The sequence below is a fragment of the Gopherus evgoodei genome, chromosome 20 (genome assembly GCF_007399415.2).
Source record: "Gopherus evgoodei ecotype Sinaloan lineage chromosome 20, rGopEvg1_v1.p, whole genome shotgun sequence".
NCBI classification, from domain to species: domain Eukaryota; kingdom Metazoa; phylum Chordata; order Testudines; family Testudinidae; genus Gopherus; species Gopherus evgoodei.
The window spans coordinates 15755083-15781248 of NC_044341.1; the positions used below are offsets into that span (position 1 = coordinate 15755083).

Genomic DNA, 26166 nt, shown 5'->3' on the forward strand with positions numbered 1-26166 from the left:
CAATTTTTGAATTGTATGTCTGATTGTAAAATCCAACAGTTTTTCCTGTGGTGGTTAGTTTATGTAAACCGTCCAGTTAAGAAACTGGAACGCTATCACAGGTCAGGCATTATCAGCAGAAGAAATTAACAAATAATTTCCGATAATAGAGTCATTAGAAAATGTTCTGATCTGTTTGTGAGTTAAAGTGGTTTTAATTAAACATATACATTATTAATTGCTAATTATTTGGCCAGCTCTCTTATGACTTCAGCGCGGAGGGGGGAGGGGGCACGAGGAACTGCAGCTGGAACAACTGGATCTCTTAATAAACAAAGATTCCCCTTTTCATACAGAAAATCTCTGCCGATAACAAGCGAGGGGCTTGGAGGCACAGAGATCCAGCGTGCAGGAGATGGAAGCAGAAGTGTCTCCAGAACACGCCGCTTTTCGCAGCTCTCTGACCCCGGCGCAGCTCTGGAAATGGCAGGGACAGATTTCTGGCCTCGGCTTGTAACCCCCTGGCTGGACGAAGGGCGAGCCCCAAGGCCGCTGCTTCTCCCGCGGCAGCTGCCTGGAAAAGCCCGCTTGCTTCCGATCCCAGCAGAGCCTGGGAACCACCCGCCTCTCCTCTGGCTGGAAGCTCCCGCCCTTGGGGTCAGTTTTCCAGGGCGGCTTCCACAGCCTCCGCTCCTGCCCCGGCAGGTTGGGCAGCCGCGTCTCCCCGGGGCCCGCGGCGCAGCCCTCCGGCCGCGGCGAGCCTGCGCTCCGCCGAGCCAGCCCTGGGGCGCTCCGGCTGTTGACATTTCCGGCTGCCAGGGCCCAGCCAATTGGCGAGAGCAGGCAGCGCGCTGGAGCAACGACACATGAAATATGATAATTTTCTGCTGAAGAGCCGTGGAAGGGGGAGGGAGGAGGAGGAAGAGAAAGTGGCTGGGGGGGTGGCGGGGGGGGGGGAGAGCACCGCTTGATTGCAATGGTTTGTCCGACAGGCTCTGCAGACCCAGGACTACACCGTAAACAGAAGCTTGGTGGGTGCTAAATGACAGCACCCTGGGGAGAGGCTTTTATTCACCAGCCGCCGAGGATGCTGCTCCGACTGGCCCTCAGGTGGGCTGGCTAATGCATGTCAGCAGGGGAGACGCATGTGGCGGCTGGCTGCATGCACGGGGCATGTGTGTCTGCAATGGATGGCTGCGATTGTTTCCCTAGGAGTAGGCTGGGGCGCACCAGCTTCGCTCCCGTTCTGAGCGAGAGAGAGATCCAGGGCTGGGGCGGAGGGGGGGGGGTGCTTGGGGGTTTCTGGGTTGCTAAAAAGAACCAGGAAATGTGCTCCGGAGAGGTTTAGCTGCCTTGTCGCCTCCTTCCTTTAAAAACGAGGTATGGAAGCGGACCAGGGATGGGATGGTCTGAGCCAGTAAAATGTGTGGTAGTGGAGGACTGGGGCTGGGCATTTCTTGGTTTGTTTTGGTAGAAGTGTTTTGGAAGAATGCTGTATTTCATGCCCGAAACTGCCCATTTAAAACTTTCGTCCTTAGTTGTGATGGTAAGTACTTGACAGGGGCTGTTCTCTGTCTTTACTTAACCCTGTCATGGCAAGCGGGGAGAGTAGCTGCTTCAGTAACTATTTCGGCCAAAGATTCAATAGCAGTAAAAATAATATCCATAATTCGAGGCTGTATATTGAGAATTCAGTGTGTATTGTAACTAAAGGCTGTTTAGTTTTGTGGTGACTATGTACATATTCGGCAGCTGAGTGGCAAGTTTATCAGTTTATTTTTATTACCTAATGCAAGGATTACACTCTTAAAGTCTGTGATGATAATAATAACATTTATTCAGAAAGACCATTAGCCCAAACAATGTCCCCTTCCCTCTTCTTGGGCTGTGTGGACAGGGTTTTTTGAGCACTGAGTGACAGCTCTCCTTAAGTGATAATTGGTGTACTGTATCTTTAAAAGGTTAAAACCCTTTTCAAAAAGGCCTAGACTCATAGTGGGAAAAGACAAGAGAGGCTTTGGCTGGCTTTGGATCCAGAAAACAGCTGCTGATTCAATTCTGCATCTTCAGGCTGAATTTATTACAGATTTTTCAGCAGCAGGGATTCTAGGAAGAAGCTTCCGTTTGGGTTTCTTGACCACGATTTATTTTTATTCGGAGGAATAACAGAGGAAGGATTTGTTCCGGCTGGAGCATGCTCACAACCTGCAGGATCTCCCATTATTAAACTGCCTAGTTTGGGGCTTTAATATACAGGCTTAATTATTGCCATTGCTATTATTCGGCACCGTCGATCTACTAATCTTATTTTTATTTTAAAAGGAAGCTGATCTCATAATGAGCTTTTCCCTTCCTTGCTTGAAACAGGTGCTAATGAAAGAATGCAAATAGCATTGGTTGATCAGAACACTTCATAAAGAACGGAACAATCACCAAGCCAAACCAGTACAGAATCTGCCTGCCATCAGACAGCAAAGGTAGGCACTGGGAATTTGCATTCTGCATGTGTCTGCGTATGCGGTGGTGTAGTATTTTTGACTATTGCTGCAGTTGGAGAACAGCACATCGAGATTCCATTTTGCTGCGCTTTCCTTATGAAAGGTGTCAGGTTGCTGTTGAGACAGCCTGTTGGGCTGTGCTGCTGTATGCTGTGTCTGTGTGTCTGTGTGTGAGTCTGTATATTCCCTGGGTGGGCTGAGCTCACTGCTCTGCATGGCGTGGTGGGTGAGATCTGTCAGCCTGAAGTAACCTTAGCAGTGTCAATCAGCATACATCAAGAGTGTAACCCTATCTGTGCCATGTTAAGACATCCACACCGCTGTGTGTTCTTTTTTAATTAGCTTTGGCTGTGGCCTGAATTCATCGTCGATTGACAGCAACTTAGTTTTCGCTGAATGTAGCCATAATTTGCTCCTGGAACAGAGGAGGCCAGTGTGGGTAGAAGTAAAATGCCTCGTCTGTTGGCTAAGAATAAGATTGACATGCTGCTGTTTGGAGACATTTACCCCTAGCAGAGGTCCTGACCATGGCATTCAGGAAAAATGGGCATGTTGCTCTCTGGGAAGCCTCATCCTGCTAGTACCAGCATTGTGCCACCTCTCACGGCTATGTTGAGTTGGTATGAAAAGGCCCTGTTCTGTTCTGATGTCTGGTATTCATACTCTGTCTCTGGTGAATACCCAGAGCTACTAATTGATGTTCCATCTGATGTAAAAAAAAGGGGGATTTGACCCATCCCTCATTTTCACAAGCAAATCCCTGACCATAACTGAATTTGAATGTCCTCTGTCCTACACAAAGCATGGTCACTGGCAGTTCTCCTTTTACCCTGCCAAATAATATTTGGATCCACTCGGTGTTAGGATTTTCTTATCTTCATGGGATTGTCCTTTGCTATGAGCCTTCATAGATTTTGACGGGTTATTGTGACATTGTTCTGCAGATGCTGTATAGCAACCTCATGCAGTACCTGGCTGTGTATCTTGTTCATACACTCGGTTTTCTGCTGTGTTTCACAGAACTGAAAGACTGGAATTGCAGCAGCGACTGCAGAGGGCTCTTTTGGGATCAGATTCTGCCCGCATCTTATGTATGATCTCCTGTTGACTTCAGTGCTATTAACCTCTGAGGGCAAAATGTAGCTCCTAGCCTGGGAATCTGGAGCTAGATTTTTATGTCCTTAAATAGTTTTGTGAACAGTCGGGATTTTGTCCTGTGTGATAGAAGATAGGTGCCTATTGTAGAAATGGCCATTCATTTTTGACCAGATATTCAGGAGATGGTCTGCAAGAAGTTTGCCGTTGATTAATTGTGAAAGCCAAGAGCCTTCAGCGCATGACACATGGTGTTTCATAGGAACACCCTAGTGAGTCCCCTAAAAACAGAATTATGGATATATCTCCCCCCAACTAATTACTTTAATTAGGAATTCATGGACATGGGTGAATAACATGCATGCGGTATGATTAAAACAAATTGTTGGCTCAGTGACTGTCGATCTGAGAATATTTCTACAAGCTCTGTTTCTTCCTCTGAGTCATTCACCACATGTCTGAACTGTCATTAAGTTCTCTTCCGCCAGCCCTTTACCTGTGCTGCTGCTGACTGTTTGGCTAGTCTGCCCCTGGAGATTCCAAGGATTGCTTCTGCAATGTGTGTGTGCATGTGCGCACGCGTGTGCGTGCACCTCTCTCTCCCTCTCCCTCCCCTCCCCTTCCCTCCCTTTCCTGAAGTGGCAACTCTGTCCTAACGTGAACTTGTCACCATCCAAGTTCATACTTCGCAGAGAAAATGTAACTTGTATTTTAACAACTCTGGCATACCCCCCAAGCAGACCAATAAACCTCAGATCAGTTAGTTATGGGGCATTGTTTCTGCAAAGATAAGAGTCTGTCTCTGGTTTTACTCTAGGAGCACCACCGTCAGTGAATCGAAGCTGCAGTCCTGCTATTTAATAGATTCTTTTCAAGATTTTGTTTCCACTTAAGGGGGCAGGAATCCTCTCAGCTAGAAGCACACTCAGTGGGTTTATTTATTTATTTTGTTGTAGCCAGCTTGTTTGCACAGCTTGTCATGTGAAGCGCTACCATGTGAGAGACCCTGTTCATTTCCAGTCTTGGGGCTTCAGTAAACTCAGACTAGCAGGGGTTGGCAGGATTGTTGAGATATAGTATTTGGATGAGAAACCTCCAAAGAAAACTTTAGGAGCTGCAGGAAAGTGGTCTTGGTAACTCACTAGGAGATGCTCTTCCTACTGAGTCACTTTAGAACCATTGTTCCGTCATGGTGTCAGGGGGTGATGTGCTGCTGACAGGATAGTAACATCAAGGGCCTCATCTCTCTGTGTCCATTAAAAATTCCATGGCTTTTTCTTTTTCAAGACTAGGGAAACGTGTGTTCTGGCCAAATTCCAGTTGTTCCATTGTTCCTCCCAAAATTCCCCCTGTAATTTCATTTGGATGTAATTAACTTTACTTCTTGTTGTGAATGGTTAGGTAGGATTACTTAGTGCTTCTAAATAGCTATCTTATTCCACCCCAGAGGTGTCTGCATTCACACAGTATATGCAGTAACTCTTGTAAAATACTGTCTATAGTTTCTAAAGTACTTTAAGATTTTATGGGAATTTATGGCCCTCCATAAATTAGATTATTGTTATTCTCCAACTCCTGGGGATGGAAAGGGAAAGATAGGAGTAGAGCTAATCATTCTGGACACCTTTAGAAGCTGGGTCACAGAGCAACACCGCAATCTCGTAGGAGACTACTGGTCCTTTTGGTTGTCGTGTTTGTAAAACAACTGTTGATGAATATGTGTGCACCCACACACTAAGAGATAAGTGTGTAGAATAATGGTTTACAAGATGTTGAAAATTCTGAAATGTGACTTTGACCAGCCTAATAGTCTAAACTGATGCCTTGGCAAGCAGAGCCCGTCCTGAGCAGATGGTCATTGCTGGGTGTGAAAATCACGGCCTTTGAAAAAAGATACCCTGAGCCCTCTTGAATGCCTCCATAATGTGGTGTGTGGTCATTTTTGTATTTAGCCATGGTTAAGACCAGTGGTTCTCAAATATCCTAATACCCTTTTTGATTTTTGGAAAAAAGTGTGGCTGGCCTGTTAAATATATTTTGTGTAAATGTAAGAAATTTTCTAAGGAAAATCCAGACACTTTGTGGATGTGGCTAACATAGAATCCAGTTTGAAGAGCTCTGGTTTAGAGCATGCTGTGCCTTTTCCTTATCCTGTATTTCATGAGCTTACTTCAGGATTTGCACCTAGATTTCAGGTGGTCCATAATTACCATGAGTCTTAGTTCTCTTCATTCATGATGTGAAGCTGGTGAGAGATGGAACAGGGTGTGACAAAGTGGGAATTTTCTTAGTGTTTTGTATGAGTAATCTGTGTGGGCCTCAGTTTCCCCTGTGTGTTGGTGGTGTGACAAGAGTGTGTGATTGTTGCAGAGACCCCTAGAGGGCAGGTGTGACTGCCGAGTAGCTTCCTGGGTCCAGACAATGGCCAAGCATTCTGCATCCTGGCGTGTGATAGCCGGAACCCGTCCTCTGCAAGAGCCAGCCGGAAGAGCTGGAGAACTACGAGAGAGTTGGAGGTCAGGTGACCGGGTTACCCAGGAAACAGCACAAAGGATGGAGGAGTTACAATTGTGCATGACTGAGGGTAGGTGCCTGGAAGCTGGTCAGTCTCTTGGTTTGGGACTCGGGAGAGGTGTGGGGGTACAGCCCAGGGCTCTGGGTCTCACCAAAATGAACTTTGCTGTAAGTTCCTGCTTTCTGAGCTAATGAGATCCATCCTGTATTGTGTTCCAGACAACTAATAAACGCTTCTGTTTTACAGTGCTGACTGAGAGTCACTGCTGACTGTGGAAGTTGGGGTGCATGGCCCCTTTGGGGGCACATAAGACTTCGCCAGGTGGACTCACTGTGGGGAACTCACGGCTTGAAACAGGGTGCTGAATGCTCCGAGGTCAGACCCAGGAGGTGCTGAAACCAAGGACTCTTGCTCTAGTGAGAGTGTGCCCTCGGGGTGTCACACTACAAGAGGGTCCTGTCTGAACTTCATTCAGAGCAGTTCCAGAGTACTGAGCCTGCTCTCCCATGACACAGGGTCAGGACAATAGTAATACAACACTGACCCAAAACTGTCATTTGTAAATGGACCAACTGGGAGCAAGTCACTTTCCTCGAGATGGTGGAAATGAAAACAAGTCCATGCTGATTTGTGGCTAAAAACATCTCAGTCGCTCAACACAGCAACTAAGCACCTACAGCTGGTATGACTGAGAAGCATATGTGTCACCCATTAGCATGGATGTCCCAAAGACTGGGCAGGGACTGGCTTATTCTTCTGTGTTTGCCCAGCACAATGGGGCCCTGCTCCGTGACTGGGGCTCCTAGGTGCTACGGTAATACAAATAATCATTAGCAGAAAGCTCTAATGTATTAATTTCTTTGGTGGCCTAGTCAGTGTTGCCTCTTGTTTGTCGGTAGCAAAGTGAGGTTCAGACAAAGGGCAGTGTGCTGCTTAACCATGTTTAAAGGTTACTAATCGTGCTCCCACAGAGATATCAGAATTGATAGGTCCGAACATCTTCATCTGTTTCTTTGAAAGACTCAAGACATCTGTGCTGAGGGTAGAGAGGTACCAACTGCTTAACTCATGTATTGGTTCCTCTTTGGGCTCATTATGTAACTGCTGGGGGAGGAGGAGGTGATATGAATTCTTGTTAACATTTAGGACTCTCTCTTCTTACTCTGTGTGGAAAACGAGGCAGATGGGGGAAATGACTTGGCCAAGATCTCAGTATGAGTTGCTGGCAGAGTTGAGAACAGAAATGAGGAGTTCCAACTGCTGTAGATTCCAGTGCTTTCTATTTTTCTTTTTTTAATTATTTTTATTTTGCATGACTGAGCATTCACCGGTCACTTGCAGCAATGAAAAAAATGCTTGGAGGAATATGTGTTATTTTATAAATAATCCTTATGGTTACATACATTAGAGGAAACCTGGCTCAAGACTGCCTGCATAATAGTCATGGGATGAATCAGATTCTGTTGTTCACATCTTAAGTAATTTATATTGCTGAGAGCTGGAATAATGTTCACCCGTCAGATTGTCTAACTCTTGAGTTCCCAAATATATTCATGGCATGCACCAATATTTAGTAGATAGAGTGTCTCATGGATACTTCCACTCCCATTTATGATCTCATAACATCTGTATGGAAACTATGGCAACTGCTTATATGGAAGAAAGGTATTTTGGAAGTGGTTAATGTATCTGTTAAAGAAGTTTAGTAAGTGGAAATAAAAAGGAAAAGCAAGCACCCCATGATTCACCAGGAAGGACTCCGTGATGTACCGGTGCTTCACAGACCACAGGCTGGGGACACCAGTCTAAGCAAATGCGTGATTCTTGATTTCACAGTGAGTTCCATGAAAAATAATAGTCACCTATAAATTCATCACAGAGCTGTTGAATATGGGTTACAAATCCCCCCCTATGGCTCAACCACAGGCCGTTTTCCAGGTCACCTACTCATTATGGTCACACTTCAGGGTTTCAGTCAACCACCTGCAGAGGTCAGGAAGGGATTCATCCCACCCCATGTGTTTTAGGTGTTTTGTTTTTATCTGCGTCCTCTAATGTGACAGGGATGGCCATGGCAGGAGATGAGACATTGGTTGAGGTGGGGAAGGGCTCTGAGGTAGCATTGAGCATTCTGTCTCTCTTGGCTGGTTGGCTCTTGCTCACATGCTGAGGATCTAACTTGTCACCCTATGATTGGTCGAGAAGGAATTTCCTCCCAGGTCAGGTTAGCAGGGACCTTGGGCTCCCCCCCACCTTCCTCTGCAATGTCACATGCCAGGATTAGCTGGGTATATCTCACTTAATCATTTCCCTGTCATTGCAGGGGCATCAGGCCTGGTGCACCTCCATCCCTCCTGTTCTCGGACTGTGACACATAGTGGTCTAGTCTCCTGTCAGCTGTGATGCTTTGGTCTAATTTGGATTGTTGGGTTTAGTGTGCAGGTGCTGAGTGGTGTTCGTGGCCTGTGATATGCAGGAGGTCAGACTAGATGGTCTGTTGGTGCCTTCTGGTCTTAAGCTCTGTGAGTCAATAGACACCAATTCCTCACTTCTCAGTCTCTCTGTATACAGACTCGCTCCCTTCCTGATTTCTCACTATGGTAAAAAGGCCACATGTATCTACATCTTACTGTAGGAGGAACATTAGTAACCATGATAGTTCAGGTTGCAGGCGTGTTTCCATTCTATTCTCCTACATTCATTTGCTTGTAACTTTGTGAAATTTTCAGTCTGTCATTTTCTAGTCTTGGTGTACACCTGAAAGTGAATGTTGTGGGAAAGTTTGTGCAAAAATGGTTCAGGTTGCTATTCAGTGGCTCCATAATCAGGTGAACTTTAATGGCCTGCTACCCAAAAACAGCTTAAGCAGTTTTCTTACTGTATTTTTTAAAAAAAGCATGTTGGTTTCATTCTGCCAAGCGTCTGTTGCTAGAACTGTATAAACAATTTGATTGCTAAGCAAACCATATTCCTATAGAGTAGGGACTGCTCCAAAAGGCACAGACCACTACCACCTTAATTGTAATTTATCACAGTTATAGTCAAATATATTATAAACCATTACAACATAATTTCTTTATATTACTTATGGGAATAATGAGCCTGATACCGGGTGTAGCCTGATTTGGGGTGGGTTAGTAGGGTTGGTGTAATTTATCCACTAATTAATTTTTAATTAATTAGTAATATTAATAATACTTATTGTATATTAATTAGTATGGGTTTGGCTTACCAATATATTTGATCAGAAGATAAAGTTCGTCCTGAATCAGGTTTCACAGAGTTTATAAAAGGAACTTCGGGCTATATGACAGGAGCTTACACTGAGACAGATATAGTCGTAAAGACCTTTCATTAAAATCAATGAAACAATAAACAAATGTTAAAACAGTTTAAGATTACAAAGTTACAAAATATCACAGTTCTTTAAGATATAGATTTATAATTTATGCAAACTTGAATATTCACTTTGGTGTAACAGTGCCCCTTGGGCAGTTTCACACCTCTGGCAAAGGAAGTTATTTCGAGGTGGTTTGCGTTCTGATTTTAACCCTATATATACTAAATGTTAAAACTAAAATGAAATATGAGGGAGATTAAATCCCTTTTTACTCACTGTTTTGAAAAGAATAATACTACGGCCTATTAATAGTTAATAGCCATCGTAGATGGGTAGCACAGATACGTAGATGAGGATGGAGGCGATGAAGAGTAGACAGGAGCAGATGGATGGGTGTATCGCCTCCCTGATGGTGAGCTGTCTCACCTTTTTATAGAGCATTGGTCGGAAATCCTTCCTCCTGTGCCCAAATTTCATCTTTTCCCCACGGAAATGTTAGGGTACACCTGCCTCATACGTTAACATTTATGTGCGTATGAATGACAGATATGTACGCATTTGTGGTGTACTTGTTAGATTTGTGAGCAAAAATCCCCTTTTTCCACTCTTTACTGTTATTGGTTCAGTTAAAGGTCTCCAGACATTTGCATAGGTATTTTGTCTTATTATCACTTTTCTAAGTAAGGGTCCCAAAATGTGCTGAAGTTGCCTTAGTGTCATACAGGATGTTTGACCTGTGGGTTTTTTCTTGCATTACAGCTATTGCATTATAAATCTGTAAGCCTATTACATCAAATACTTAAATTTATCCAAAAGACATTTTATACAGACCAACAGATTAATCCTCAGGGCTACACTGGCCATATGGTATCAGGTGAAGGGAGGAAGTGCTTTGTGCTCACGGCAAATTTGGAGGAAGGCCATTAGGGTGGCTTTGCATTCTGATGTCTCTGATGGAGGTATGTCCTAATCCCACCAAGAGACAGAGTGGAGTTTTTATATGAGAAATTTAACAGTTGGATCAATGAGTCTGTCTCATTAGACAGATGGAGAGTCATAAACTTTGGAATAGCTTTGACAGTGATGAAAAGGATGTGTTAATCTATGAAAGCAGACTTCTTCCTGGAGATAGCACATTGTCTACACAACAGGGTGCATGGATATATGGCCAGCAGAGTTGGGAGTCCCAGGTTTGTGGAAGATGTGTCAATAATGAATTAGACGTGTAGCCCTGTCACTATATGTAGGCTGTTGGATTGTTGTTAGAACCATTGACAATGTGCTTGTATTGTTTGGTCTGTAATCAGAGTCAGTGGCAGGCTTTTCAGAAAAAAGGGGAAAGTAGTCATATCTCCAAATAACCATCAACATCTGAGCGTTCCATCTGAGATTTGCTTCGTTCAGCAGAACTGGATGCCCTGCTCCTGAAATGTTACACTGTGCCTTGTCTTGCATTTATTTCGGCAGAAAATGTATTTTCTTGCATGCTTGTAAAGTGCTTGTAAACCCGCATAACTATGTAATAATGATAATTGGGTTTTATTTTTCCGCTATGAGTCCAATGTGAAACCTATCAACACCCCTGAATTTTGGGGATGGTTAGATTCAGATCTTGATGTTTGTGGCTCAGGCCCAACTCTCTTTTTGGTATGCATCTGAGGAAGTGGGTATTCACCCACGAAAGCTCATGCTCCAAAACGTCTGTTAGTCTATAAGGTGCCACAGGATTCTTTGCTGTCTCTTTTTGGTAGGTACCCAAAAGAGTAAGGATTGAATTTTCCAAAGCACCTAAGTGACTTTGGAGCTTAAATCCCATTGAAAGTCATCTGTGTTCTCCAAACCCATTAACTACTAGTCACAGTTTTGCGATGACTATGACATTAGCTGGACTAGAATTACACATGTTTTCCAGTAAATTCATTGCATTACATGTAATAATACATAAAATAACTTCTTCTTTCAGTGATTACCACAATTTATCATCCCTGGAGGAAAAATACTGATATACGTTCTGCAGATGTTGGTGTTCTGATTATTTCAACAGCCCCCGGTGCTCTACAGGCAAGAAAAACACATTGCCCCAGCTCTGGGGAGCTTACACTCCTACACAGGAATATGATTATTATATTGCTGTTATTATCATTTGGAAAACAAAAATGTAGTATGAAAAGGTGGAAGGATTATGGTATTGTGCTTATAAGTCTGGGTCAGATCTGGATTCAGTTCCTGGCTCTGCCACTGACAATCTGTGTGACCTTGGGAAGTTGCTTAATCTCTGTGCCTCAGTTTTCCGTGAATAAAAGGGGATAATAATATATCTTTTGTCCCACACCTCGTCAGTCTTGTGCAGTTCTATTGTTAGCTTTAGAGGGCAGGAATTGTCTGTCACTGTATATGTTTACAGTAAGGCCCTGGTCTTGATTGGGGCATCTAGGCACCAGATAATACAAATACTAGATGATAATAGTGGAAGGCATATGCCCTTTTGAAAATTATACAGAGGCAATTAGCTTTCACTTGTTGGACTTTCAGTCTGTAGGGAAGAAAAATGTTTGGAATCGCCTGGTAACTGGAGGGAAGTGCACTTCTGAACTTTGTCACACAGCTGCCTTTGGCTCACAGACTTTTGCAACAGTTCCAATATCTGGTGTTATTAAATGGTTCCGAAGTGGTAGTGCATTTAGTTGTAAGGGTGTGTGTGTTGTTTTTAAGTACTACATGAAGTATAGAGTTGTAAGAACTTGTGTATGCCTGATTGTGTCCATTCCAGTGGCGGTCTCGCTGGCAGATGGGAGTCACCATTTATTTCACCCCTCATTCACAGAATTTGCATTTCTATGTTCTGATTTGTAACAGCCCATGGCAACTGGCACTGATCAATGTTCCTTCAGCTTGACCAGTATTGCAAATCCATTGTGAATGATGACATAACTCAGAAGTGTTCTAGAAAACAAACTTTTAAAGGGAACTCTGGGAAAATAACTAAATCCTCGAAGTACTTTAATTTAGTTGGAATGGGTGAAATATGTCATGACAAAGCTGCAGAAAAGTGCAAACTGTGATCTGTGCATTTTGAATTTTCATTGCTATGTTATGTAACAGAAAAGCGGCATGAAAAAACAGCAGTAACTGCACACAAGACTCATGCTGCCAAAGATCTGCATGTGGAACTTCCATTGTGGGAGGGAATGTTGTCTAGTGGTCAGGTCAGAACTTCTGGGTTCTATTCACAGCCCTGTGACTGACTTGCTTTGTAACTAAACACTAGACCAGGGGTCGGCAACCTTTCAGAGGTGGTGTGCCGAGTCTTCATTTATTCACTTTAATTTAAGGTTTCGTGTGCCAGTAATAAATTTTAACGTTTTTAGAAGGTCTCTTTCTATAAGTCTATAATATATAACTAAACTATTGTTGTATGTAAAGTAAATAAGTTTTTTTAAATGTTTAAGAAGCTTCATTTAAAATTAAATTAAAATGCAGAGCCCCCCGGACCGGTGGCCAGAACCCGGGCAGTGTGAGTACCACTGAAAATCAGCTTGCGTGTCGCCTTCGGCACCTGAGCCATAGGTTGCCTACCCCTGCACTAGACACTTCACATGTCTGTGTCTCAGAGTGTAATGGTACCTATCTAACAGAGGTTTTGCAAGGCTTAAGTAATTATTGTTTGGAAAATACATTTACATAAACAGGTGCAAAGCAATGTATCAGTGAAAAGTATTATTACTTTATATTGATAGGAATTCCATACATTTTTTCGAGGTGCCATTGCCACAGCAGTTTTTCTCTTTCCTGCCCCTTAATGAAGAAAACATAATGGGTTTTTGGATGGAGAGTAACTCTTTCCTTGGGTAGGTGCACACCAAAGTGCTGAAGTGTAACTCCCCCATGTGGACACTGCAGATACAAACTTAAAGGTCCCTAGTTTACACTGTTGTAATCCTGTTTGAAGAGGATTACATTAGTGCGAACTGGGAACCTTTACGTTTGCGCCCACAGCATCCACATGGGGGAGTTACAGCGCAGCACTTGGTGTGCACTGCTGTTCGCTCCCCTGCAGGAGGCAGTGTAGACATGCCCTAAAATAAGCCATGGTCTTGTAATTAACGGCTGTTTACATCAGGGGGCTAGTCTGGATTTATGTTGTGTAAATCAGAGCAGAGCATGGCTCTGTATTTCAGTGGATATATGCAAATAGCTGAAATAAGGCTGGGTTGTTCAAATATAACGGTAAGCCCCAGAGCTAGAAGGCTTAGAAGGGTGGAACTCTCTGCTCCCTCTATAGGGAAAAAGGGGGAAAACCGGCTTGCACCAGCCTCTTTTCCATGAATTACTATGTTGTTTACCCATAGTTCTGCATAGTGTGTTTTGTTGGGATTTGTCTGTTCTGAGTGTATAAATGATAACTGTTACTGTAACTGTACCCATAAGGGGGTATACGAATTGTAGGCGGTGTGGCCTGGAGTAGATGTCACCCTTACTGTCAGGTAGTGGTCTCTGGTTTGGGAATGGGGTTCAGGTTAATCAAGAAGTGGGGTAGAGGGCTCTGTCCTAAAGACCCAGGGCTGGGGAGTGGGGATTCTTACCAAAAGTTATGTTTTGCTCTGGGTTTCCTGCCAGGAGATTCTGAACCATGTATAGAGTGAGACAGAATGGGATTAGACTACACTGGACCAACCTAGCCTGTCTTTTTCTTGCAGCGAAGACATACACACAATCTCCATCCACCTAAACCCCACTTAGGTATAATTAAGGTGATCGGGCAGGTTCTGTTTTGATTTTCTAAGATCTAGAAGTAGCAGAATAGTTCTGGGTGGGGGCCTGAGTTTAATTTTATTTATATTAGAAAATGACCCTGCAGCAGATTGAGTCCAGCCCTTGTCACTGCCATTGGCACCTCGTTAGAACGGCTGTAAAACTGTCACGTTTCTTGACTTTTGATTGCTCAATGATGCAGCCATAGTTTGGCATTAACAAAGTTTTTACATTTAATTTCCCAAGTTCTTTAAAACCCATGGATAGAGAGAGACCAATCATGAAAGGCCAACTGATGCCAGTTGAAGTCATTAGCAAGCTGAGTATTTGTAAACTTAGCATGTACCACTTGACCAGAAGTTGACTTTATCTTTTAGTATTGCAAGCAAAATACACTTTTATATACCTGTACACTTATGTATACTTGCAAGTGCACAATTAAAAAAAAATATCCTTAAGGTGGCAGAAGCATCCCCAGACTCCCTGCAGTTTTCCCGATTTGCTTTTTTGGGGAATGTTTTTAGCAGTTTAAACCTTTCTAAAGCCTTAAAGCTGCCTAAGCAGCTTAAACCAATCTAAGGTCTTAGATCATTTTAAACAGGTTGTGCCAGTATAAGGGCTTAAGATAATCTAAATACCTTAAACAGATCTAAAGCTTTAGTATGAGGATTTGGTCAGTCTCAGCTTTGGCTGACTGGTGCATGATAAGTCTACTAGTGTGTGGCTTCCCATTGACTTGATCAACACTAGTTGGCCTTTGCCATCTGATGCCTGTTAGAAGAGACCCCATCTCCATAATTCTGGTTTTCTAAAGTTGAATATTTAATCACTCAGGAGTAAGGGAATACAAAAGTTAAGGATGAACACACAACCTTAACTCTGCCTCCTTTTATGCCAATGTGTTCTGATAGTCTCTAATTATAGCATGTGATCACAGTTATTGTAGACACTGGTAATGCTGTAGTACAATGAATGATAGAACATGATGGATAGGATTTGAAAGGATCCTAAGGGCGTTAAGTGCCAATTGAATCATCATCAGTGCCTAATCCCTTGTATGCCTTTGAAAATCCCTTTCATATTATGTAAAGACCTTATGTGACCATGTAATTAAACACTCTTTCATATGGTCGTACATTTCATATGTTTGTACAAGGGAGAATGATTTCATGCTGTGTGGCCAACCTTATCATTTACATTTTCTTAATTTTGAGTGCTATTTCTGCCACCTCATCATTGTGCTAACATAGAGCCTCATTATCCTCTCATTCCTTCCAGTGACAATTGGAAATAACCCACTGGTTTCTGTGATAGCAGAATTAGCCCTAAAACTACAGTCCCAGTAAAAGCCGCAGTCAGGGAAATTTTCCATTCTGACCTTCTTACCTACAGAAGGGGCCAGCGCCACTTCTCCCAGGTCCAGTCCTCAGATGCTGGGTTGCAGTTTGCACACCCGAGTAGATATATACAATCTGAGCTTCGGTCTCCAGGACAGGGAATCAGCACTTCAGTTATTTTGGCCACGACACTGGACAAATTCCATTGGTGATGTTACCATGTTGGCCCCTCAAAGTAAAATGTATCTTTATTATGAGCATTACAGCAAAGGTGAGTTACGCTAAATGATTAGGTGTGTTTCTTCTTCACAATGTCTACAAATGACTACAAATTAGTTTATTTTAAATTCTGTTCTCAGTGACTGTATATGATAACATAGTAACAGAACCAAATCAATAGGAAATGAAAATGTTACAGTTCATAGCAAAGACTGTAACTTGTAAATTAAGCTGGCATCTCCATTCACTCTGAAGATGATCTCTGTCATGTAAAATATCCACTTTTCTATTAACGTTGCATGAAAAGTAGCACAAAAACACACTCTCATTCTCTCTCTCTTTTCTAGTAGCCTGGGATATCTTAAGAGACTTCAGCTTCCAGGAGGAGAAAAGATATTAGGATTTTCATAACATTAGTGTTTACATTGATACGAATCTTTGGAAAACTAAAAGCAAATTTCACTTCCCTTTCTAGAAGTAGTTTTTTCCCCCCATTTCACATGGTCATTTATTTGTTTATTGTGGGGCTGCTCAGGAATGCTGGGCTGCTGACAGTGGTTAGCCATAGCACAGCTGCTCGTGAGTCCCAGGCCCCCAGATTTTATTTATTTAATAAATTAATGCAATATATTTATTAACCAGAAAATAGCATCCAAGTATTTGTTTGAAGGGAACTGTTTTTGTTTCAATATGCTAACTCTGGAATTCTTTTGCAGTTTTAGATAGTATCAAAAATATGTAAAACATAATAGAAAGCCTGAATGTTCTTTTAATAGCTGACAGATCATCTGCTGGGAGAACAGAAGCCCCTGAACTCAGGTCTTGGCAGATATGTGGAAGGGGAAGTGATTTTCATTTACAGTATTTTGCATTAGAATGCATGCATTTGTCTTTTCACAATCCACCTATATTTCTGTTAATGAATGTGACTGATTTTTTTGAACAAAAAGCTTGTCTGTTTAGAAACAAACAGTCTACATAGAAGGAATGCCATGGGTGTCCAGAAGCACCCTGGGATTGCACAGCACTATAGATTCAGTTGCAGGTGGAGTCATTGGGCTATAGACTATAGATGCGGACATCCAGTTCATAGTAAAAAAAATTACCTTTCCTCCTTAGAATGTCTGGTCCAAGGAGGTCAGTATTAACTTTGCTAGCAGTGTAAACACGTTGCAGCTGGGTAAATCCCAGATGAGCCAGGGCAGAGAACAGCAACATCATTTTAAAGCTGGTTATTTCCATTTTGACTGGAAAAATAAAAACTATCTTTAAAGTGGTAGACCAGGATGTATCATTGCTTATGATACTCTTCTATAAGCATTGTAAGGCAGTGGATCTTTGCTACTACTGTCTATATGGCCTTGCCTGCACAAGTGAAAGGTGGCATACTAATCACTGTTTGGACCTCCTACCATGCCTCTTGCAAACCGTGCATCCCCAGCAGTGCAAAGCTAACGTGTCACCTTCTGGATTGAGGCTGGGCATTGAGCTAGGCTAGTCATTGTGTCTATCAACACTACTGCAGTGGTGTAGCAGCTGCACTGGCACAGTTGGTCCTCCCGGGAGAATCCTCGGATGATCCTGCTCACTCTATAGTGACAGCTTGGAGCTCTGGCTCTCTTACCTGTCCAGTTGGCAGTGTTAGGTAATAAAGCAAGTCCTCACTCACCTCTCCAACACCCGAGGTTGTGCGGAGTTGGAATATGGGCCCCCAATTCTGTCAGAGACCAGACACAAATGCGTTGATCAACGGGCACACACTACCCCAAAAGCTTTAGAATAAGTGTGGCCCCTTTATTAGGGGTGGGCATCAATATTTATACACAGAAGTAAACAAAGTGATTAACAAAAGATAATGGTCATGCATAATCAATCAAGATTTTACAGGAAGAGCAAGTTTAAGAAGTAAATGCATAGAGATAAAGGCTAATGGCTACTTGAGGAAGGGGGTGTCATGAGTAGTTTGCAGGTCAGTGCTTTGTTCAAAAAAGGTTCAGAAAGGATTATGCAGAGACGGCCAGTCTGGGTGTTTTTTGGCTCCAAAGTTCACCAAAAGTTTAGACCCAACATTCCTCCATTTGTAGCTTTGAGATAACTATTAATCAAAAAGCTACACCCTATTTCAAGATCTCAAGGGCCGCTTGGCAATTTCAGCCTGGGCCAATTCGAAGAGAGTAAGGCTTTTAGCTGAAGTGGGAAAAGAATAAACTGACTTACATGAGTTTATGAGGGAGGGGACACACTGAATACAGCAACACAGTATTATAAGGACTACCATGGCCCCAACAACACCCACCAAGAGGTTTTTAACCCACCCAAATCCGGGCAGCCAATTCCATAAGGCTCCCCACCAATCATAAGGTGGCTGGCCAGAGGAGTAGTTTTTAGCCATTTCCCTTAGGTGTTTGGTACGTTGAAAAGTGTCAGAGTAGGTGTCATTTACAAAAACACAGCATTCTTCATTTATGAGGGCGCAAGTTCCTCCCTGGGCTGCTAACATCATATCTAAAGCCATTCTGTTTTGCAAAGCCAACTGGCGCAGCTGGGACATTTCCCCGGCCTGGTTTTCAAATAGGGTTGCAGTTTCATTGGTCAAAGATTCTAATAGTCCCTGTAGACGGATGATAGCACCCTTCAAGCTAGTGTGACCAGCCCACCGCTGCCAGGACAAACCATCACGGAGATTAATATCTCTGTCAGTTTCACGGATGTTACGAACGTGGGGAAAATGAGGGGGGGTGAGGGAGATCCGAGAAGGCGGTGCTAGCCATGCCAAATAACATGACCCTGCCCAATCAGGGGAGAGGAAATAATAAGCCTTGGGCCCGCACACCCAGTATGTTCCATATAATGCGTTTTGGGTATTCCATTTCTCAAAGTAGGAGGTAACCCACCGCCCGTTGTACCACTGTTCCCCTGGTAACGCAGAGGGGTCGTTGTGTGAACTGCAGAGGCACAATTTGGTAGTGTTGTCCTCAAAGGGCAGTGTAGTACTGCTTGAGCAGTTGTAGAAGGCAATTGTGTATCCTTTAACAATTAGTTGGACACCCTCGAGCTCTGAGCAGGGCTTTTTAAAAACTGACTCTGAAAACCTGCCCCTCCATGAAAAGGTTGAAAAGGTTGGATCGGGGTGAGGGATCCACATATGGGATAAGTGGGATGCGCAAGGCTTGAAGCCAAGATTTTTACTAAAGGCGGTGCCATTAAAATATATGTTGCATTTACTTGTTCCCACAAAAGTTGACCCTTTTTCTTTAACAAAACACAGTGATCCTGTTTGATTGGTTACCCTGAGATATTTGTTAATTGGCACTTCTGTTTTGTCCCATGTAAGATTGGGTTGGACTGGATCTTTTATTCTAGTCGGTGGCATCCAAGTCATATTAGCAGTGGTTAGGGGAATGGGTGTGAAGGGGAGTCCCTGTGCTGCATTTACTGGAAATTGAGTACATACCCAGCAATCACTTCTATTTCCTAAAATACGAGTTTTAACCTCATGGGAATATCTAATAAAAGCATTATCTTCATAAGCAGAAAATAAACTGAAAAAGCATAAAAAACATACAGTTGTCAGAATAAAGGGTCCTCTCATTTTTTTCGAGTTAATTTAAGTCTAATGTCTGAGAGAGGTAAGCTGGTCCACTGGTCGAAGGCAGTGTCCTCAGTGGTGACAAGAGCTGCTGGTCCGTCACTGTGGTCCACTACGGCTGGCTTGACGTGGGAGTGGTGGATCCAAGATTTGCGTCCTTCCAGGAACACTGCAGTCTGGGTTGTCAAAAGAACCTGGTGGGGTCCAGTAAACCTTGGCTGGAGGGTGTCGTCACGAACGAACTTTTTGGCCCAGACGAAGTCCCCTGGTTGGAACGGGTGGATTTGTTCCTCCAGCGGCACGGTCTGGGAAAACTGCGAGGCTTTCCAAAGGGTACGGAGGCGAGCCTGTAGGGAGAGAAACTGACACGCAGTCATATGATCCCCTCCCAATAGTGAAACATCAGCACGTGGTAGCGCCCCGCCTTTGAAAGGGGGGTGTCCATAGAGCAGTTCAAAGGGGGATAATCCCAATGCGCGGGTTGGGCGAGTACGAAGGTGAAACAGGACCAAGGGAAGTACCTGAGGCCACTTTAATCCTGTTTCCTGACAGTATTTAGCCAATGTAAACTTAAGTTCCCTATTCATACGCTCAACTTTCCCGCTAGACTGGGGGTGGTAGGGTGTATGAAAGGAGTGTGAAATGCCCAGTCCTTGTTCTAAATGGCCAAGGACATGACCAGTAAAGTGAGGTCCGCGATCTGAGTCGAGCACAAGAGGGATGCCAAAACGGGGTACAATATCTCTAAGGAGAATCTTCGCCACTGTGGCAGCAGTACAATTAGCAGTAGGAAAAGCTTCGACCCAGGAAGTCAGAGGGCAAACCAAAACAAGGAGGTGCTTTTTTCCAAAAGCCTTTGGCATATCTGCAAAATCAATTTGAAGATGTTGAAATGGAGCAGCAGGCGGAGGTCTTCCACCCTTAATTTTGTTAAGAGGTGGAGCAAGTCCATTACGCTGACATGTGCTGCATGCTTTCACTATTGATAGGCAATAGGGTTGAATGCCTGGAGCATACCAAAAGCGAGCGATAGTGTCCACGAGGGCGTGCGTGCCGTAGTGACCCCCTTTATCATGGTGCCAGCGAACTGCCACAGGGTATGTGGAGCGAGGGAGGCAGGCTCGGCCATCTGGCATAAGCCAGGTCCCTTTGACCAGAGTGGCCCCGAGGCTTTCCCATGATTTTAGTTCAGCAGCGGGTACTGGTACGGGGTGCGGTGGAGTAAAGGAGGAGGTTGCAATAGCCAATGTGGGCATGGCTAAAGGTAAGGTGGCAGCCTTCTTGGCGGAGGCGTCAGCCAGGGCATTCCCACGGGTAACGGGGCTGCTATCTTTAGTATGGGCCCGGCAGTGAACTACAGCCAGGACGGAGGGTTTTTGGAGGGCGTCCAAAAGCTTGTGGATGAGGGGGAGGTGCTGAATGGGTTTACCGGCAGCTGTCTGGAAACCTCGAAACTTCCAGAGGTGGATATGACAATGCACAACTCCAAAAGCATATTTGCTATCAGTAAAAATGGTAACGGTCTTACCAGCGGCCAACTGGCAAGCTCGGGCCAGGGCATAGAGTTCAGCGGCTTGGGCTCCCCAGTTGCCTGGCAGTGAGGCGGCCTCTTGAATGTCCCATTCAGAGGTGACAGCATAACCAGTGAAACGCTTGCCATCAACATAGAAGGAGCTTCCGTCCGAGAAGAGGATGCAATCGGGGTTGTCCAGTGGCACGTCAAACAGGTTGTCTCTTATCTGTAAGATGCTGGAAACTACTTCCACACAGTCGTGCTGGTCCTGGGGGACTGGCAGGTCAGGAAGCAAGGTAGCTGGATTAAGGGGTCCACACCTTTCAAAAATTAGGTTAGTGTCTTCTAAGAGTTCGGCCTCTAGCTGTTGCTGACGATGGGCCGAAAAGACTTGGGTTGTGCCCCTACGCAGAAGGGCTGACAAGGCATGAGAGGTCCAAACCGTGGTAAAATGACCCAGGGTTAGGCTCTTTGCCTTTGTGATCAGCAGGGCAGCTGCTGCCAGAGTCCGGGTGCAGGATGGGGTTCCCTGAGCGACAGGGTCGATTTGCTGAGAGTAAAAAGCAAGCGGGAAATGGTGGGGCCCGCTCAGCTGGGTAAGGACACCACTAGCAATTCCGCCCCTCTCGTGGACAAAAAGGTGAAAGGGTTTGCTGTAATTGGGGGGGCGGAGAGACATGGAGGAGGCCACACTGTCCTTGAGTAACTGAAAGGCTTGAATAGTGTCCGGGGACCACTGCAAAGGGTCAGGAGCAAGGTTAGCAGTGAGTCGGTGGAGCGGTTTGCTTAACTCCCCGCAGGACGGCAACCAGGGGCGACAGAAGCCAATTAATCCTAAGAAACCTCGAAGTTGTTTCTTGGTGTTCGGTAGAGGGCAGTTTTGAATAGTCTTTATGCGGGCTGGGTCCATCTGTCTTCCTTCTGGGGTTAACAGGAAGCCCAGATATCGGACCTTCTGTGAGACCCACTGAATCTTTTTAGGGTCTACCTTGTGGCCTCTGGTGTGTAGGTATAATAAAAGTGCCTTACCATCGATGCGGAGGGCAGCTTCTTCGCGATTACCTAATAGGATGTCATCTACGTATAGGACCAATGTGGATCCCTGCGGACTGGTGAAACCTTCCAAGTCGTGGCGGAGGCACTGGCTGAAAATCGTGGGGCTGTCTCTGTAGCCTTGAGGAAGTCGTTGCCAGACATAACTTTGTCCCTCCCAGGTGAAACCAAAGAGATACTGAGAGTCTGGGTGCACAGGAATGCTGAAAAAAGCTGATTTTAAGTCAATAACAGTGAACCACTCAGCATCCCAGGGGATTTGGCTGATGATAGTAGCTGGGTCAGGAACTACTGCATGAAGAGGGACCACATACTGATTAACAACTCGTAGATCCTGTACAAAGCGCCAACGAACAGGGTCTCCGTCCTTTTTAGGAGGCTTTTTGACAGGCAGTATAGGGGTGTTACAGGGAGTGCGCTGAGGGCGGACTAGCTTTTGTGCAATGAATCCCTCAATAATGGGGCGGATGCCCTCCCGGGCTTCCAGCGACAGGGGGTATTGAGGGACTGACGGGGGGGTTAAGGAAGGCTTTACCTGAATCCTTACGGGCTCTGCCGAAAGGAGCAGGCCAACATCAGTGTCAGAAATTCCCCAGAGGGTTGAAGGCAAGTCAGTGAGGTCAGGGGAGAGAGAGGGGGGTGTTTCCCAATTACCCTGAGTAGGGGCCGAATCTCCTAACACTGTCATCAATAATCCTACCCCTTCAGGAGTGCAGGTTAAAGTAGCCTCAAGCTTACAGAGTAAATCCCGGCCCATCAAAGGGATCGGACAAGCTGGGGAAAAAAGAAAACGGTGAGAAAAACATTTATCAGCATAAATAACATTCAAAGGCAAAGTGAGTCCCAGAGACTGTGGGTTGCCCTCCACCCCAGTCGCAGTTTTAACCTCAGAGGATAGCCAGGGAGAGGGGGCATGATTTAAAAGAGAGAAAGTAGCCCCAGTATCAATGAGGAAAGAGACAGGCAGTCCCTGGACTGAAAGGGTTAAACGAGGCTCTTCGCTGGGAGGAGAGAAAGTGAGAAAGGAGCCGGCTAAAGACATTAAGGAAATAAGACCATCACATTGTTTGCCTTCGCCCCCGGGGTACCGTCATTGAGGAGGCTGAGTTTGCTGCGGCTGCTGCTGTTTTCCATAGTTGATCCAGGCCTGGGGGATGGGCTGAGCTGGTGGTGCAGGGGTGTATTCCTCACTTGTGTAAGCATCTGCGGATGCAGCCAGACCTTCTGGGCGTCCCCAGGGGCATTCACGTTTAAAGTGACCAGGCTGTCCGCACTGAAAACAATTTCCTGATGGCTGGGGTCGCCAGGACCCTCTTCCCCGGGCACCCTGGAATCCCCTGCCACGGCCACGGCCTTTGCCTCGAACACCACCGTGAAAAGCTAAAGCCATCAGCTTATATTCTTCCTTTTTCTCTTTCTTTTTACTACTTTCCCTTTCTTTCTCCCAGGCAAAATCAGCTACTTCCAACACTGAAGTGACTGACTCACCTCCCCAACCAGGGCGAAACTTTAAGAAGTAATCCCTTACAGGGGGCACCGACTGATTCACAAAAAATGAAATAAGAGTAGGGTGGTCTGCTTCTCTCTCAGGATCCATCTGAGTGAACATTCGGGCCCCCTCCAATAGCCTCGACCAGAACTTTCTGGGCGGCTCATCAGATTCCTGCCGAATCTGCATGAACTTAGCCTGATTAGGCGAGCGGCGAGCCATTTCCTTGAGTCTCTCTAACAATCGCTCTCTATCTGTTCGCAGCTGAGTCAGCCTTAGCTGAGTCCAGTCTAGGGGATTCCAGCCAGCGGCCAGATCCCGCCTATCCATCCAAGTAACATTAGCTGCATTGCTATCTCCCCATGTCCTTTCTGCCATCCACAATCTACTACGTTCTTCTCCAGTCAAAACTCTACTTAACAACTGATCCACATCCGTATAAGTAGGATTATAACTTAAAAACAATCTTTCTAGAAGTTCTATGATCTTTCGGGGATTTTCCCCAAAAGACCCTGACAACTGTCCCCACTCTTTCAAATCCCATTCTAGCCATCCTTTATATTCCACAATACTAGCATGTTGCAATTGTCCATCATTGCTCATATAAGGTTGATCGTGCACCTGTAAAGGCATCTCTATAACCATACTTTTATTATTCGCAAGAGATTTGACAGAGACATCCTCTAGGCTATCCTCAGGGGGGGGGCATGCACCCTGCTGTACCTGCTTGGACCTAAGCCTAGTAACTACTCCTCCCGAGGTTGGCCCCTCCAATTCCTCCTCATCCTTCTGCACAAATTCCAATCTGGGATCCTGCAGATTCCCCTCTGCTACAAGGAGAGAGTTCCCCTGCGGAGGAGGAATAGGGGCAGGTGCAGAGGGGACCAGCTGACGAGTCAAAACACGCCGTGGTCTACACCCTTCATCGAAATAACCTGGAGGGGGTTCACTCTCGGGAGAGTACCTGACTGCCATAATTTTTAAAGATTTCCACAGCTCTGCTGCTGTGTCCCAACAAAACCAGTAACATAACTGTCCCGGATGGTCTTTTTCGATCTGGCTCTTTACTCCTCTTAAAGCAGCCTGCTCGAAAGAGCCATACGAAGGCCACCTCATCTCCGAGTCGGCCAATACCGCGGTATACCCAGTCCAATTCCTTACACATAGTGTGTACAACTTCTTCCTAGACATTCCTGTCTGTACTGGGAGTTTCCCTTCATTCCATAACTTATTTACAATCCCCAACGGACTCTCAAGAGGCACGCTAGTCCCTTGACCCATGGTGTCTGACAGGAGCCCTCCAACTGGCGTTTACCCTGCTGTCCAATACACGACCCCTCAATATTGAATTGGCTAGGAGAAATCTCCTGTGGCGCCTTGCCAATTCATATATGAGTGGTCTGACCACTGGACAGAGGTACCGCACCAGAAGGAATCCCGGACGAGCCCCCAAATTGTTAGGTAATAAAGCAAGTCCTCACTCACCTCTCCAACACCCGAGGTTGTGCGGAGTTGGAATATGGGCCCCCAATTCTGTCAGAGACCAGACACAAATGCGTTGATCAACGGGCACACACTACCCCAAAAGCTTTAGAATAAGTGTGGCCCCTTTATTAGGGGTGGGCATCAATATTTATACACAGAAGTAAACAAAGTGATTAACAAAAGATAATGGTCATGCATAATCAATCAAGATTTTACAGGAAGAGCAAGTTTAAGAAGTAAATGCATAGAGATAAAGGCTAATGGCTACTTGAGGAAGGGGGTGTCATGAGTAGTTTGCAGGTCAGTGCTTTGTTCAAAAAAGGTTCAGAAAGGATTATGCAGAGACGGCCAGTCTGGGTGTTTTTTGGCTCCAAAGTTCACCAAAAGTTTAGACCCAACAGCAGCATGCAGGCCTGAGAGCTGTCTGAGCACTGCTGTGCCTCCAAATCCCTGTTCAAGGGAAGAATGAAGCAGCCAAAGCAGTGCCTGGCTGGTCTCAGCTCTGCCCCCCTAAAGCAACCCCTCCTTCACCCTGCAACGCCCCTATCAACAAATGTCACAAACACAGAATGAAAACACAAACCCACTAAAACTGTCCTTAGTAAAATCTAATCTTAATCCTCGTCTGGGATTTCTGTGGCCACACAAAGGACACTCTGGTTAGTTCATAGTGGGTGGTCACACACATACACATAGACACATGCATATACTTCACTAGAGGTCACCAAAGGAGTCCAGTTCCTGCCTCGGCAGCATCTCCCACATGCCTGAGCTCTGAAAAAGAGCGCACAGAACACGTATATTAGTTATGAGATATGCAGTAAGGCTGTCCCCAATCCTTCATGTCCCCTGGTAAAGCCGTGGTGCTCAAGCACTCACTTACCATCCCACACCTCCCCTGAGGACTGATACATCCTGGGGGCCCAGCAAGGGGAGGGGGGAAATCGGAGTCACGACTGATTTAGCTGCATGAGAGGGCCCTGTGCAGTAGAAGATGGTATCTCTCTTTTCTTCAGTTATGTGAAGTTAGTGCACAGGTCAGTTGCTAAAAGGGATAAGTGAATCATTGGTAGCAACAGAGGTACTGTAAGGGTGTCACGGAGTCACCGGGCGATGCTCTGGAACTGCTCCCCACCAAGCCAGTCAGGACTTTGGGGAGCCTCCTCTCCCTTGGAGCAGACTTGTTCAGGGCAAGAAGCTCACACGTCTTCACCTCCTGGGTCTCTCCTTGGAGCATTCAGCATCCTCTGCCCCTCCGTGCGCTTCCCACAGCGAGCCTGCCCCAGCAGGGTCCTGGGGAAG

At 45.2% G+C, this 26166-nt stretch overlaps 1 protein-coding gene across 7 annotated transcripts in view; it reads left to right on the forward strand.

Annotated features, from left to right (window-relative positions):
- The first annotated feature begins 923 nt into the window (after positions 1-923).
- HIVEP3 (HIVEP zinc finger 3) overlaps positions 924-26166 on the forward strand; it is a 461199-nt gene continuing 435956 nt past the window's right edge. For 4 of the 7 annotated variants that reach the window (XM_030539428.1, XM_030539427.1, XM_030539430.1 and 1 more), the window contains exons 1-2: positions 924-1089; positions 2347-2456. The gene's annotated coding sequence lies outside the window, so the exon portion shown is untranslated. Of the gene's footprint in view, positions 1090-1326; positions 1360-1386; positions 1526-2346; positions 2457-26166 lie in introns of those variants that run through there. The other 3 variants (XM_030539433.1, XM_030539434.1, XM_030539431.1) reach the window with 3 other exon arrangements.